Consider the following 14,600-nt stretch of genomic DNA (forward strand, 5'->3'; position numbering starts at 1 on the left):
TGGAGGGGCGTGGAGTAGGGTTTAAATACGTGGAAGAGAGCAGGGCAACTCACCGCTGGGAGTCGAGCGGCGGTCCTGCTAGCGGTCAGACCACCTACCGCTTATCTTTCTTGCACAAATTGTTGTAAACAGGGTCCGATGTTCAGGACCCAGCAGAGAGACCCCTGATGAATCACTTTTAGTGAAGAAACGCGTAGGGTCAGAGAAAGCAGTTATAGATGTAGCACCCACACGCAGATAATCTGAACAGTGACCAAGCCAGTGGTACCTTTCCTCCTCTGTTGGTGTGGCGTTAGGCCAGTATCCTCAGAGGAGTGGGGGAGCATTCCATTGAGCCTTTACAGCATTTTTGGTCATGTTCTTATTTAAATCTGTGAGGTCTATTGGTGCACATCTTATATTGGATTAGGGAGGTAGAGAAAGTGTTTGTGTAGGGCGCAACAGACATAGCGCTACTAGCTCTCCCCCTTATGCACTAATTAGTCGTTGCACAGCGGGTTATGGTGTAGGACATGTTTTTATACTTGGTTACATGTTTTAAAATTATCTAATAAAAGTAAAGTTTTATACATTTTTTCCTTTTGGTGGATAAGTCAAATCCCCTTTCAGTGATTCAGGGATAAGTCCAGTGAGACTCTAGGTAAGTATAAAGGTTTATTCTCTTCATAGTGACTATATATATATATATATATATATATATATATATATATATATATATATATATATATATACCTACTGCTAAAATCTGACATTACAGATTTCTATCTGAAGAAACAATACCGTTTGGGAAGAATCCATACTTATGATATCTGTATCAATAAATGAATTGCGGATTCTATGAGATCTGTCAATAGTGCTAAAGTTAGGGCCACGCTACACAAGGCAATGATCAGGCTAATCAGAGTCCTCCGACTGGGGCAATATGTGAGTTGGATTTGATACTTATTTCGGCCTTGGAAAGGAATATTATCTCCAAAGAGCTATTTGAGTGCCTTAAAGTGGATGAACCCTCTGTCCTGACCTTCTATTTACTACCGAAGGTACATAAGAATCCCCAAGTACCACCTGGTCGTCCCATAGTGTCAGGCGTTAATGGACCATTTGAGAAGATCTGCCAATATATTGATTACCATCTTAAAATGGGGAATGATCAGGCTAATGACTGAGAAGGAGCATTCCTAGTTAGCTGGATATACATGTACATCTGACAAACAGTCGACACTGATTTGTTGGATGATTGTATCATTTAAAATTCTTAAAAATCACAGTTGTTGGCAGCACATTGTCCCCTATCAACAATGTACTACCAACAAATCCAAACTGTGAACTATGGGACAGATTTATTATATTATTATACCTTGTATGCCAGTTTTCTGGGGAAAAAGGTTGCAATTTTTGTGCAAATCTACTTCTTTTTGCAAAAAATTAGCAACTTTTAACTTTTTCACTGCCCTCACCACTTTCCTGAAACACCAGTCTTCATAAATCTGCCCCATTGCATTTGTCCCCATGCAGCAACAATGTTCTGCTCCATATCCAAGCAGCAGAGGATCAAAGATGGAAATCAAACGTTCCCATGGAACTTCCATTCCTGATTCGCGTCATCTTGTCTAAGGGGCCTTTACTGAGCATAGATATTGCACTAACTTTCTAATCTGCTCATCTATATGGAAGGCAAAGGCGAATAACTCTCTGTGGAAATTTTCTATATACCCCTTTTCAATTAAATAAATAGGAGTTGCAGAAATGTTCAATCTTATCTTATCAGTGAATAGAGGTCAAGTATGCGTCAGAACGCCTGGATTGTTAGTAATGTTACTAACTCATTCTCTAAAAGACAGATCTGATTGGCAGACCTGAGACTGATGTACAAGGAAGTTATTTTAGGGAAAAATCATTATTGACACAGTGCGTACAAGATAATTTCTTCCTTTATTATTTCTTATACTATTGCTATTTCGTAAACCAGTTAACCTAAGGCCTCATGATCATACAACCTCAGGATTATACAAAGCCAAAGGTATCCAAAGATGACTGTATTATTGTATGCTTCTAACTTCATAAGGAAGTTTTTTCTGTTAGATTGTATATAAACTTAAAGGGGTATTTCCATGACGCTTGTTCACTAACCTGCAGGCTGTTGTGCTCTCTTCACTTCCTGCTTTTCTCAGCACATTGGTGGGCGGGGTTTCACTTTTACGGGATTGGTTGTAAATGAATTACCACAGTGTGAAGCTGATGCAGCAGCGCTGGATTTGAGTCAGTTTGCATTACATACAGAGGTAACGGACTCCCTATCTCAGCCCTTATCAGCCAAATTCAATTAGACTGACTGATAAGAGTTCAGAAATCCTGGAGCTCTCACCTCCCCTATCTGAGAAGCTCCGCTACTTAAAAGACACAAACAGCTCAGAGTTGCTCCCAGCCCCTCCGAGCAGGCAGCTACATCACTTGACAAATGAGCAGATAATCCCAAGGACCATAGAAACGGAGTGTAAACAATGAAGTGAATAAATGAAGAAAGCAGTTTTGATAAAGCAATGCATTTAGGAAAAGTCTTAAATCCACATAAACTAGCAGTATAGATAGGATCCTTGTGATGGGACAACCCCTTTAACAACAATATATAAAAAATCATGGCATGTTCCTTCAGATTTTGTACGACTGAGAATTGGATTCTTAGAGAGAATACCTACATAATACAGGGTTGCAGGGTACAATAGTAAACAAAGGGGCAGTTTTATTGACACTGGTGTATCAGACATCATTCTTAATAAAGGCCCAAACTGGCCCAGGGAGGAACTGATTATTGAAGAAGATCTGACCTCTTCGTGAATCTCTAGCGCATTCCAGCACCAGAATGGAAGTCAACAGTTAGGAACTGGCATAGATTTCCATTATAACTCATATCAGAAAACTGGCATGAGTTATAATGAAACTGTGGGCCATGGCTTCTCTGCCTCAGTCTGTCGCGCTCCCCTATTCTGTCCACATTAGCACAGGATGGGGGTTATAGAACATATATGGTGCAAGAAAGGGCCTTGAGATAAATGCGCTCCACAAAAGATTGAAGAATTGCCCCAAAATGTCTACCCCTCTGCCGTGTAGGATGCTCAAAGGGATTTCCCCATCTAAGCATGTTATCCCCCAACCATAAGAACCTAATCCTTATAGCTCAGACCCCCACTGATCAGAAGAATGGGACTCTTTTGTCCCCCATTCTGAATGCAGCAGGGTTCGAACAGCATGTTTACTACTCCATTCATTTCAGTGGGTGTGCTAGAGATAGACAAGCATCATACTTCGGCTATCTTCGACACTTCCATATTTTCTACATCAAGCAAAGTTTTCTTCACTGCTGTTAATTTTAGTTTAGTCTGTGCCCAAAATTGCCTAAATTGTTTTTCAAGAAATTTTAAATTTAACTCCTAGTGTTTTATACCATAGTGGTTTTTAGAGATGAGTGAGTACTGTTTGGATCAGCCGATCCGAACAGCACGCTCCATAGAAATGAATGGATGCACCTGGTACTTCCGCTTTGACGGCGGCCGGCCGCTTAACCCCCCGCGTGCCAGCTACATCCATTCATTTCTATGCGAGCGTGCTGTTCGGATCGGCTGATCCGAACAGTACTCGCTCATCTCTAGTGGTTTTCACTCCCAGCAAATTGTTTCGCCACATTCATGGGTAGTGTTTAATATGGATGTTCATCCTCTAGCACACCAATGCAGTGCAGCTATAAAGACCAGAGGAGAGCAGCGCCATTTGTATACTGGGCACTGGTCATGTCGCTGTATCAGGACAAACTTTATTTATAATACAGGAGTTGTAGTGAACAAGGAGGGCCACACTGATCATGTGAACTACGCCCTCCTGGATGCAGATCACCTGCTTCTCACATCCAGCATACCTGAACGGTGTTGCCTCCTTTTTCAATGCTGCTGCTCCTGCATGATCTGCCTGCCCTCATGTTGTCTTTACAAAGTTGAGTTAAGTCTCTGAAGTTGTAGGGTTGAGCATACTTGTGGAGGGCGGGAGGGTAAGTGCTGGGACCATGGGATCCTTGACAGCAGGAATAAGCAGGGCCGATTCTTATTTGCGGACTGAGGCAAAAATAAAAATGGCGCCACCTCTGCCCAGGTGAAATGTTTCCTCCACTAAGAAAAAATAAGTGTCCTGCTTGATCTTCCTGCAGATTCTTCTGCTGATCAGCCACAGAATCCGCAGCACAAGGCACTCTGCTGATTAGCCGCATTCATCTGAGACTACTTAAAGGGATTCTACCATTAAACTACCTTTTTTTCTAATGAACACGTTGGAATAGCCTTAAGAAAGGCTATTCGTCTCCTACCTTTAGATGTGGTCTCCGCCGTGCCGTTTCGTAGAAATACCGGTTTTAACCGGTATGCAAATGAGCTCTCCGCAGCAATGAGGGCGGGCCCCAGCGCTGAAACACTGATGAGCGCGTCCCCATTGCTGCCCAGAGCTCTTTCCTGTGCCGCCTCCTTGTTCTGCAGCAACTCCGCCTCTTCTGGCTTCTCTTTTGCTGTTGTAGTTCTATACAGGAGCATAGAGAGGCCACCCCAAAATGGCCGCCGGCCAGCTCCTGTATGGCCTGCGGCCATTTTTGGGTAGCCGCTCTTGCAGTTCAATACAGGAGGCGGCCATTTTGGGGTGGACTCTCTATGCTCCTGTATAGAACTACAAGAGCAAGAGAAGCCAGAAGAGGCGGAGTTGCTGCAGAAGAAGGAGGCGGCGCAGGAAAGAGCTCTCGGGCAGCAATGGGGATGCGCTCATCGGCCTTTCAGCGCTGGGGCCCGCCCTCATTGCTGTGGAGAGCTCATTTGCATACCGATTAAAACCGGTATTTCTACGGAACGGCGCGGCGGAGACCACGTCTAAAGGTAGGAGACGAATAGCCTTTCTTAAGGCTATTCCGACGTGGTAATTAGAAAAAAAAAGTAGTTTAATGATAGAATCCCTTTAACAAGTGAAAGGAGGGGAGTCAAAGGGCCAAAAAATGGAGAGCAATGTGAGATGCAGGTCTACCTTAATTCTTTTCCATAATCTGCCATGTGAACGGACACAAATCCACCTCAAGTAATAGGTCCTCCGCAGGTATCAGGAGTATTACAACCTATATGGGCGGGACCAGTACTATTACTGTAATAACACCGCTGACATACAGTTAATAGTTGCCCCCATAAATAATGCTATTATCCCTGCGGGGCACTAATACTGTAATAGTGCCTTAATAAGACCCCCCACATAAGTTACATTATTATCTGTGGGGGTGCCCTAATAGGATGCACCCACAGGGGAATTATTGCTGGCAGAAGCCCCTAAGGGGGAGTTCACACGGAGTTACGTGCCGCGTGATGTGGCACGTAGATGTCTGGGTGGTGGGGTAAAATGTGTAATTTGCAGCTTTGGGGCAGTCAGTGATGCAACTTGGCATTCAATGTCTGCACCCACCCGCTTACAAGCGCTACCCCCTCTTGGACTCTACCATCTGTCGCAGCCCTGGGTATGAGATGACAGTCTGTCTAGTGTAAAAGGAAAAGATCTTTTTTGGTTTAAAGTAAATGTTGTCAGGTGAGGTCATGCAGAACTTCAATGCCATCAATGCTTCAATTGTATCAATTTGTTTAGGCAATGAAATAGAAACTAAACCTTTACACAGGGCTAATGTTATTCTTGTTATTTTTGTAATAATACAAAACAGTATATTTGTTTTGCTACATAGATTAAATAGATACACAGTAGCTCATTAAGGTATGTTCACACAGCAGAATCTGAATCAGCAGACTCTGTGATAAATGATAAAGTTTTTCTATTTCCATGACCGAGAGGCCGCTATCGATGAGCTGGATAATGCTGTCTCTTTACTTGGGACATCTTTTTCATGGCTGATCCTCCATGTGAACTAGTGATCTTTTGCTTGGGAATCAACCTAATAACATACAGAGCTTTTACAGAATGTGAGAACAGGGTGTAATTTATAGTCTACAAGAAGAAAAAGGTTTTCTCACCACCAGGAGCAAAACAGTAACAATGCAATTACATGACAAGAATCTGCATAACTAATCACATGCTAAATAGTTGCAAGTCAACTTTACGTAGAGATAGCCAAGTAGATAGTCTATACAATGATAGATGGTAGTCTTACATTCAGAGCTGTAGTGGATGGTGAGATATGGAGCCTGAAAGTCAAAAGTTCAAAACATTGTTACCCTTTTGCTTGTCTGTGTATACAAGCTGAAGTCACAGTGGAATACTTACTGCTATAAAAGCTGGTACGGGGCCCACAGCCTCAGTGGGGCCTGGCTCATAATGCCTTGGCACAGTGTCATATACTGTGTGAGGATCATATAGCATTGTGTCAGTAGGCAGAGCATACTGTGCTGCAGAGGGGCAGATGGTTTACTACTATAGATAAGATGTGTTCATCTCACAGATATAGGCTCCTCGCTACAGTCTATCAAGACCAAGTTTCTGCTTATACCTGCCTCATTTACCTCATTTTGATAGTCCTGTGCCCAGCCAGAGAATAGAGGGAGAAGGGATCACAGCCTGGGCATCTAAAGCAGTATTACTACTGACAAGTCATTTCTTCTGTCACACAGGGGTGTAATAATCTACTTGAAAAGGCTGCCTGCATGACACAGAATCAACACATGCATGCATGAGTGTAGGAATATGTGCCATGGGATATATGTGCATGTGAAAAGTGGGCACGTGTGTTTGTGTAAATGAATACATGTATATATGTGCAAAAAGATGCATGTGTGCCAGTGTAGCACTTATTGATATACAGTATATATGTTGATAACTGCCATATAAAGCACTCTATTAATCAGCAATTGAGTGTTACACTGTCACTACAGTTGAAGCGTTGGACAAATGGACATGATGGGAGTTCAGCACCAACTCCTTTGGTAAGATGGCTCATTTAAATAATGTGCATGCTTGCTCTGTCATTCCATCAGCTCCCCATAATGCATTCATGGGGTACCATAGCAGTTGGGGGGGACCACTTCAAAAGTTTGCTGTGAGGTCCAGCCATTTCTTATTACCTCCCTGTGAAGCCACACAGCATGCCATGTCTACAATTGTGAAAAGTAGTAAAACAAAACGGCAGAAACCTTGTGGCTGCGCTGCATTTAGGGAATATAGCACATGCTCCCTGCTTGGTGCTTCGTCCTAGGACTTCAGATGGAGGAGGGCCATGACAATTTCACAGGCATGGCTATGGGATGAGGCTGGCACTCACTGTGGCAGAGATGATGACGATGCTGACCTGGACCAACCATTGTAGTGCAGAGCATTAAATGAACCAACTTGGTTGTGGGACACGCTGGCGAACATGGAAGGCTGCATGCTTGGTTGCTTACATGCTGATAAGCCTATAGGTAGCTTGAAGGGATTTCTATTGGATCATCATATTTTTACACCCTTGCTATAAAAGCAAATACAGGAAGTTTATTCTTCTTCCAAAAAGGAGGAAAAAGTGGTGTCCATACAGGATATGGTCTTCAGGCCCATTTTAATAGATTAGTGGGCCCTTCCCTATCAACCACCAATGTTACACAAAAGAAAAAAAAATACTCACCTAACCCCGTACCCACAAACCTGTAGGCTCCGGCTGTAATGATGTCTCGGTGCTCATTGCCGCAGGCTGAATAAAGACACAGATAGGGTGCATTCACACTGAGTAAACGCTAGCTTATTCTGAACGTAAAACACGTTCAGAATAAGCGGCGTCTAAAGCAGCTCCATTCATTTCTATGGGAGCGGGGATACGAGCGCTCCCCATAGAAATGAATGGGCTGCTTCTTTCACTCCGTGCAGTCCCATTGAAGTGAATGGGGAGTGCCGGCGTGTACGCTCCGGCAAGAGCAGAGCTTGCCGTATACGCCGGCACTCCCCATTCACTTCAATGGGACTGCACGGAGTGAAAGAAGCAGCCCATTCATTTCTATGGGGAGCGCTCGTATCCCCGCTCCCATAGAAATGAATGGAGCTGCTTTAGACGCCGCTTATTCTGAACGTGTTTTACGTTCAGAATAAGCTAGCGTTTACTCAGTGTGAATGCACCCATAGGGTGCATGCACACTGAGTAACGCCGGGCGTGTATGAGAGCCGTACACGCTGGCATTACAGCAGACTGCCGAACACTTTCCATTCACTTCAATGGGAGCGCTCGTAAACGCCGCATAGAGTTGAAATCACTGCCTGCTGCCCGGAACAACAGGACAGCACCTGAAATGCGGGACTGACCCGCTCAATCCAGTTGAATTGATTTATTACACTGCAATGTATCATTTTGTCTGAACATGAACTCTATGATTTGTAAAGTGCTGCAGAATATGTTGGTAGTAAAAATATGCGTTGTTATTATTATTAGTTTTATTATTATTTCAAGCTTTATTAGAATTTAAAGTTTAAAAAATATTTTTTTCTTTGGATTTATATTTTTGTGCCACCATTTCAGTTTATTGACTCGTGAAGAAATATAGTCTGCATAACAGACTGACAATACCTCTGTATGAGGAAGCGGATAAGCAGTCTATTTACTTATCAGACATTGTAAGTGGTTAAGTGTCCTCAGTGTAAACACTTGTGGCTGCCTGGATTTGTAAGACAGACCAATAAATGTTATGAGGGCGTTATAAAAACTTACGTAATAGGAAAGAGAAGGAAGCAATTTAATAACTGCTTTTATTTATCCTTGATGAGGCCATTTGGGTAATACTGAGGTGAAATATACTGTAATATAACCAGGTAAATTCCTTTATAGCCATTGAGAATATAGTAGTAGTAGTAAGACCTTGTAATACGCCCATATAGATCATTCCAATCATAATTAAAGAGGACCTTTAACCACCTCCAACAAGTCCAGCTCTTCAAATCCATTAATGACTGCTGCTCCATTGATTCTGGCACAGTTGGAATTTTTTCTATAGCCCACATCATTCCTGAGTAATCAGTGCTGTTAGTTTTGGTGCCTGATAGAGATGAGCAAATACTATTCCAAACTCTAGTTTTGAATACCTCGCTCCCATAGGAATGAATGGGAGTGGGTGAACTGCAAGGGGTTAAGCACCAGTCGGCGCGCGGCCACTCCCATTCATTCCTATGCAGCGAGGTATTCAAAACTGCAGTTTCGAATACCATTCGCTCATCTCTAGCGCCTGATATACTATTCAGGCTCTGTAAGGTAGGCAGCGTCAGGCAGGAGCAGACAAGGGGTGTGACACTGGCTACCTCCAATTGGAGCTCATTCACTCCCCCCTACCTGACACTGCTCTTTTGACATTACAGAGCTTAACCCTACAGACCTTAACTATATATGACTGGGCAGTCCACGTCTAAAATTGTGCAGCTTTAGGAATGGGAAACTGCCTGTTAATAGAACCCGACATTCCATAGGGAATGCATGGATTGTTTCTTACTATCCCTGTCTTTTTGATTGTTGTGTGCATAACTATGGGAACCGGCGTGGTGCTGCTTCCCTCTGACCCGGCAGTCACATGACAGCTATGTGGGAACTCTGTGAGCTGCTGGGTACTAGAGGACCAAGATCAGCTCTGGAGTACAGTATAGGAGGCTGTATTCCTTATGTATCATAATGTATGTATCATCCCTAGATACTGGAGAAATCATAAAAAAAATGAATCCTCCATTACCACGTCCCATCACTGATTCTAGCTCTGCCACCAGCGACGCAACAATAAGTGTCACCAAATTAAAGATGACCATAATGAAGAGGGAAAACTATTTAGTATTTTTTTTTAGTAGTATTTGATGCTATTAAATAAATGAAAAACAGGACATTTTCCCCTTTTTAAGTTTACATTTTTCAGATATTAAAATAAAGAAAAACATGAAAAAAAATTATTTGCATATCCCAAATGAAAAAGATTGTCATGTTCTTCAAAAGTGCATGTGCAAATAAACCCGAAAATGTTTCCTGTTATGAACCAGGGACAGCAGCCTGGTACTAAAGTGGTTAAATAGCACATGGAGCACCAAAACTACCTGCGATTGTTACTCAGAAATGGGATAGACTAGCGAGAAAATCCCAACTGTACTGGAGTACCAGGAGTAGCAGCGCCTATAAAGAGATGCTAAGAAAGTGAATTGGAGGTGGCGAAAAGTCCTTTGATGTACATTCATTTCGTTCCATTAATACACTGTATAGCTATTATATACACAATGCAAGTTTTGATGGACAAATATACATTTTTTTTGTTACTTTTTTCTTTTTATTGACATGTAAATAAAACTAAAATTAATTACATAAATCAATAAAACAGATCAAGCCTTTACTCAACCTATGCATTATACTCCTTCATCTTCTTCCATGACCTGGCTGAACTTTACTCCTGAGGCCCGATTCACATCTGCGTTCAGTACTTTCCTCTCCACACGACTTGTGCAGACACTGTGCGGAAAACACACGGACCCCATTATAGTTCATTGTTCATTGCTTTTTACTGCGTTCGGTATTCCGTTTGGGGCGTCCCCAATCGGACTCCCCAAACAGAATACCGAACGTAGATGTGAACCCGGCCTTACCAGTTTTTTGGAATCTTTTGTAATCTGTTCCTCTCTTGTGTCATCATTTTCACATTTTTTCTCTGAATTAGAGGAGCTTTCCTTTCTAGGGTCTGACTGATCTTCAAGCCTCCACTGTTCCATAGAATAGGCTGAAATGTCAATAAAAAGGCTTCAGGCCTGGTCTTAACCTTGCTGCAATTCTCACTTGTAAGAAACAAGAGATCTTTTTTTTTTAGCCATGATTCTGCTTCATTAGCTAAGCGGGCTACTTACTTCTTTTAACCTCCTACTGAAGCTGTGACACTGTCTGGAATTTGTTACAGGGAGTCTGTCACCAGAACCCAGGCCCAGAGATAAATAAGTTAGGGTCACCTGAATCAGACAATTTTTCCTTCTGTATTGGTGTCTTCATTGCCCAGATATCCCTGCTTTTGTCAATATGCAAATGAGTTTTTGTGACAAATTACCTGCAAGTAAGTTGTTTTCTACACCAGTATTAAAATCAAGTCTGAGCATGATGCTCCATATTTATTAAGACGTTATACCAGCCGGGGGTAGCAAAGATTTCAGCTATAATTTACATCAGCTTTCTAGTATAACCTATAGGAAAGCTGGAGGTCGAGGCATCTTCAGCCTGCCTTGTTCCCAATCCCGCTCTATCCACTGTTTTATAAACTGGCAAGTAGGCATAAAAACAATAAAGTCATGTATCTTTATTGCAAATTGCACCAAAAATACAATACTTCTATGCCCACTCCTCTGGATTACATCTCATAGTAAATTCCAGCCACTGTTTCTGGACATTGTTAATAATTTTTTGGATAGTTGCCGATTTTGTCTAAATGAATGAGCACAATACTTTGCTATTTCTCACCACTTTAGCCAGAATACATGGGTGGTAGGTACTGTATAGCTGCTTCAAAGGCTTCTTGCTTTGCTATAGTTGACTTGAATTGCTATAGTCAAATCAAATCAAACATATAGATGGATAAGAATTTATCAAAAACAGATATTTGACTTTCTGACATGCTTTTGTTACAAGTTCCACCTCTGAACAGCCGGGACACAGAGTTCTAAAATCATCCCTGGCTTTCAGCCGTCAACACACTATGCACTGACTGTTATAGGGTATTACTACATTTTTATTACTACGCCAAATATCTCCTAGTACAAGGTGCGGTATCCATAAAGTTGTAGGGTGAACACATCATGAGGAAATAACACTTTAAAGCATTATAAACTAAGTTTAGTGGCAAACGGAATTTACAATGAGCCCGCATTTACAAATTTAGTGTTTACAAAGCTTTACGCCATGACGCCCGCATATTCCAGAAGTCCAGAAGTATTTTTAGTTTGTGTGCTTAGTACATGGATTTCACATGCATACAAACAGTGTATGGTGAAATTCACATCACTGAGGTTTCCTGTGCATCCATATTGCAGACCATGAGGACTTGGAGTATATAGGACAGCATTCTCCAAAGCCCCCCAGTTTATCTTATCACTAGACATATGGACTGCATACCCATATAATAATGTCAGATTTTTCATACATTTCTGCAAGTCTGGCCCAACTGTTGCATTCATCTCATTATGTAATTATGTAATGCTGATAAGGCTGTGAGTTGAGAAGCAATACAAAAATTATTCCCAATTATGGACCGGAGGCTCTTTTACCATTTTTGACCTCATTATTCAACTCAAGACTGAGAAAGCAAAATTTTCCTCTATCTTCATTATTTAGCACCATCATATTCTGCAGCGCTTTACTAACTTTGTCAGCCACTGTCTCATGTAGAGCTCACAATCTAAACTCCCTATCAGTATGTCATATAGATGCCAACCAAGAAGTACCATAGACATTGGTAAAGAGAAAAATGAGACACAAAGACAAAGGACATGGGGAAGACAACAAGAAGGAAAGGCGGGGAGGGAATGATCAGAGACCTTGAAGTATACAATATGTATCCCACAGAGACCAGATTGATCGGAAGAACTCCACATTGTTTTTGAGAGTGGCAGTGAGGTATTCCAGACTACTGTGAGAAGGTGAAAGGCAGAGAGTGCTGGAGTCCTGCTATATCAGCCCCAGATTCCTGACTTATGTGTGGTCCAGTGCAGGTCTGGAATAGGTTTCAGCTCCAGTTGTGGGTCCTGAGGTCTGTCCTGTAACCTTGATTCCGGTGAGACCAATTTGTGCTTGTGTTTTTCGTGTGGCTGGTAGTAAGCCACACATATAGTTAGGTTATTACTTCTGTTTAGTTAGTTGCTCGGACGAGCAGGAATTTGTTTATTATTGCCTTAAGTTAAGGCTGTATTTTATTTTGCTCATTTGTGCCTGAAGTCAAGCTTTATTTATTTTTCAGTTTTTCTTTTCTAAATAAACCAGTTTTCTGCATAGTTTGAGTCTTTGTCTTGAATGTTTGGGTCTGCACCACTGCTTCTACCGAGCTTCCTCCCCCACACTACAGACATCATTAATACGAGCAACAAGCGCAGAGCCCGTAGGAGGATACACATATTTCCAGTGCCCCCCAGTTAGTTAATAACATTACATATGTGTGTGTGTATGTTATAGTGCCCCCCAAGCTAATAACATTATCTGTGTGTGTGGGAAAACTATTACCTATGGTGGTGGCATTATTCCAGTTATAGTGCCCACCACATTTAATAACATGACTTGTGTGTGGGGTGGGCTACTACCTGTGAGGGGCACTATTACAGGTATATTGCTTCCCACAGGAATTGCCTCCCCCTCCTCCCCACAGGTAATGTTATTAAATGGGGGGCACATTTACTGTAACAGTGCCCTAGAACAGCCCCTACAAGTAATATTACCTTACCTAATACCCGTGGTGGCATTACAAGGGCTCTATTACAGTAAAACCACCTTCCATTTTATAACATTACCTATGTAAGGGGGAGCTGTTATAAATTTTGGGGGCAACTATTACTATTAATAAATCCATAGTAGTGCCCCCCACATACTCTTATTATGCTTACAATTACGTTATACTTACCTGGTTACTGATGCAGCTCCCAGGACCTGTATGCATTTCTATTCTTTTCCCTGGCCCCAGTGGCACCATAGCAAAGGTTCCAGAGCAGAAGAAAATACGTACATCCTGTGAACAGGTTCAGGGAGCTGTATAAGTAACCAGGTAAGTGGAAAGTGATCTGCTGGTGTTCCCTCTCAAAAATGGGTCCTATGAGCACTTACCAGGTGTTGGCTTGTATACTGCATATTACATGCAGCATAGCAGCATCAGCCACCACCTAGTAGCCTACAGAGATCCCCAACCAGGTACCAAGTGATACACGGCATGTCACTGATCCACGGCACCATAATTGGGGACCTCTTTCCTAATGCACAAGGTTACTATTCAACATTGTTCCTCTAAAATAGTTGCACATAAAAGTTTACAGCTTTTGCAGCAAAGATGTCACCAGTCACTGGCTGAGGCAGGTCACCACAGATTACTAGCACATATTGCCCAGGATAAATTTTGCCCAAGAGGTCATAATGACTGATGCCCACTGAGAGGATACCACAAGGTACTGCAGACCTACGTTGTTTAGTCCTCTGTAACTCTATGAATGCAACTGAAAACAAAGGACAAATGTTGTGCAAATTTTATTGGCATTAGTGCGGTACAGTAACAAGCCAATATGATTGTGTTAGTAGTGTAAATATAATTTATTGCCAAAGAATCATTTATTAATCATTTATCCTGCACAAGGTGTGGGATGAATACACTGACCAAACCATCCAGAGTATATAGACTATTCTTCATTAATATGCTATGTAGTAGGTTAAGACTAATGATCTTTTCTGGACTATTGTAACTTAATAGCAGAATTGGCAGAGTCATTTCATTGGTAAAACCTCTGAATTGTATCATCCCAGTGCATGCTACAAAACTGTATATCATTGTTTATGTCAGTCCCTCTGTGTAAATAGTTATGTATATATAACTGCGTATGGTCCCTTAAAGAGGACCTTTCACCATTTTGCCCACAGGCAGTTCTATATACTG

The sequence above is a fragment of the Leptodactylus fuscus genome, chromosome 2 (assembly GCF_031893055.1).
Source record: "Leptodactylus fuscus isolate aLepFus1 chromosome 2, aLepFus1.hap2, whole genome shotgun sequence".
Lineage (NCBI taxonomy): Eukaryota > Metazoa > Chordata > Amphibia > Anura > Leptodactylidae > Leptodactylus > Leptodactylus fuscus.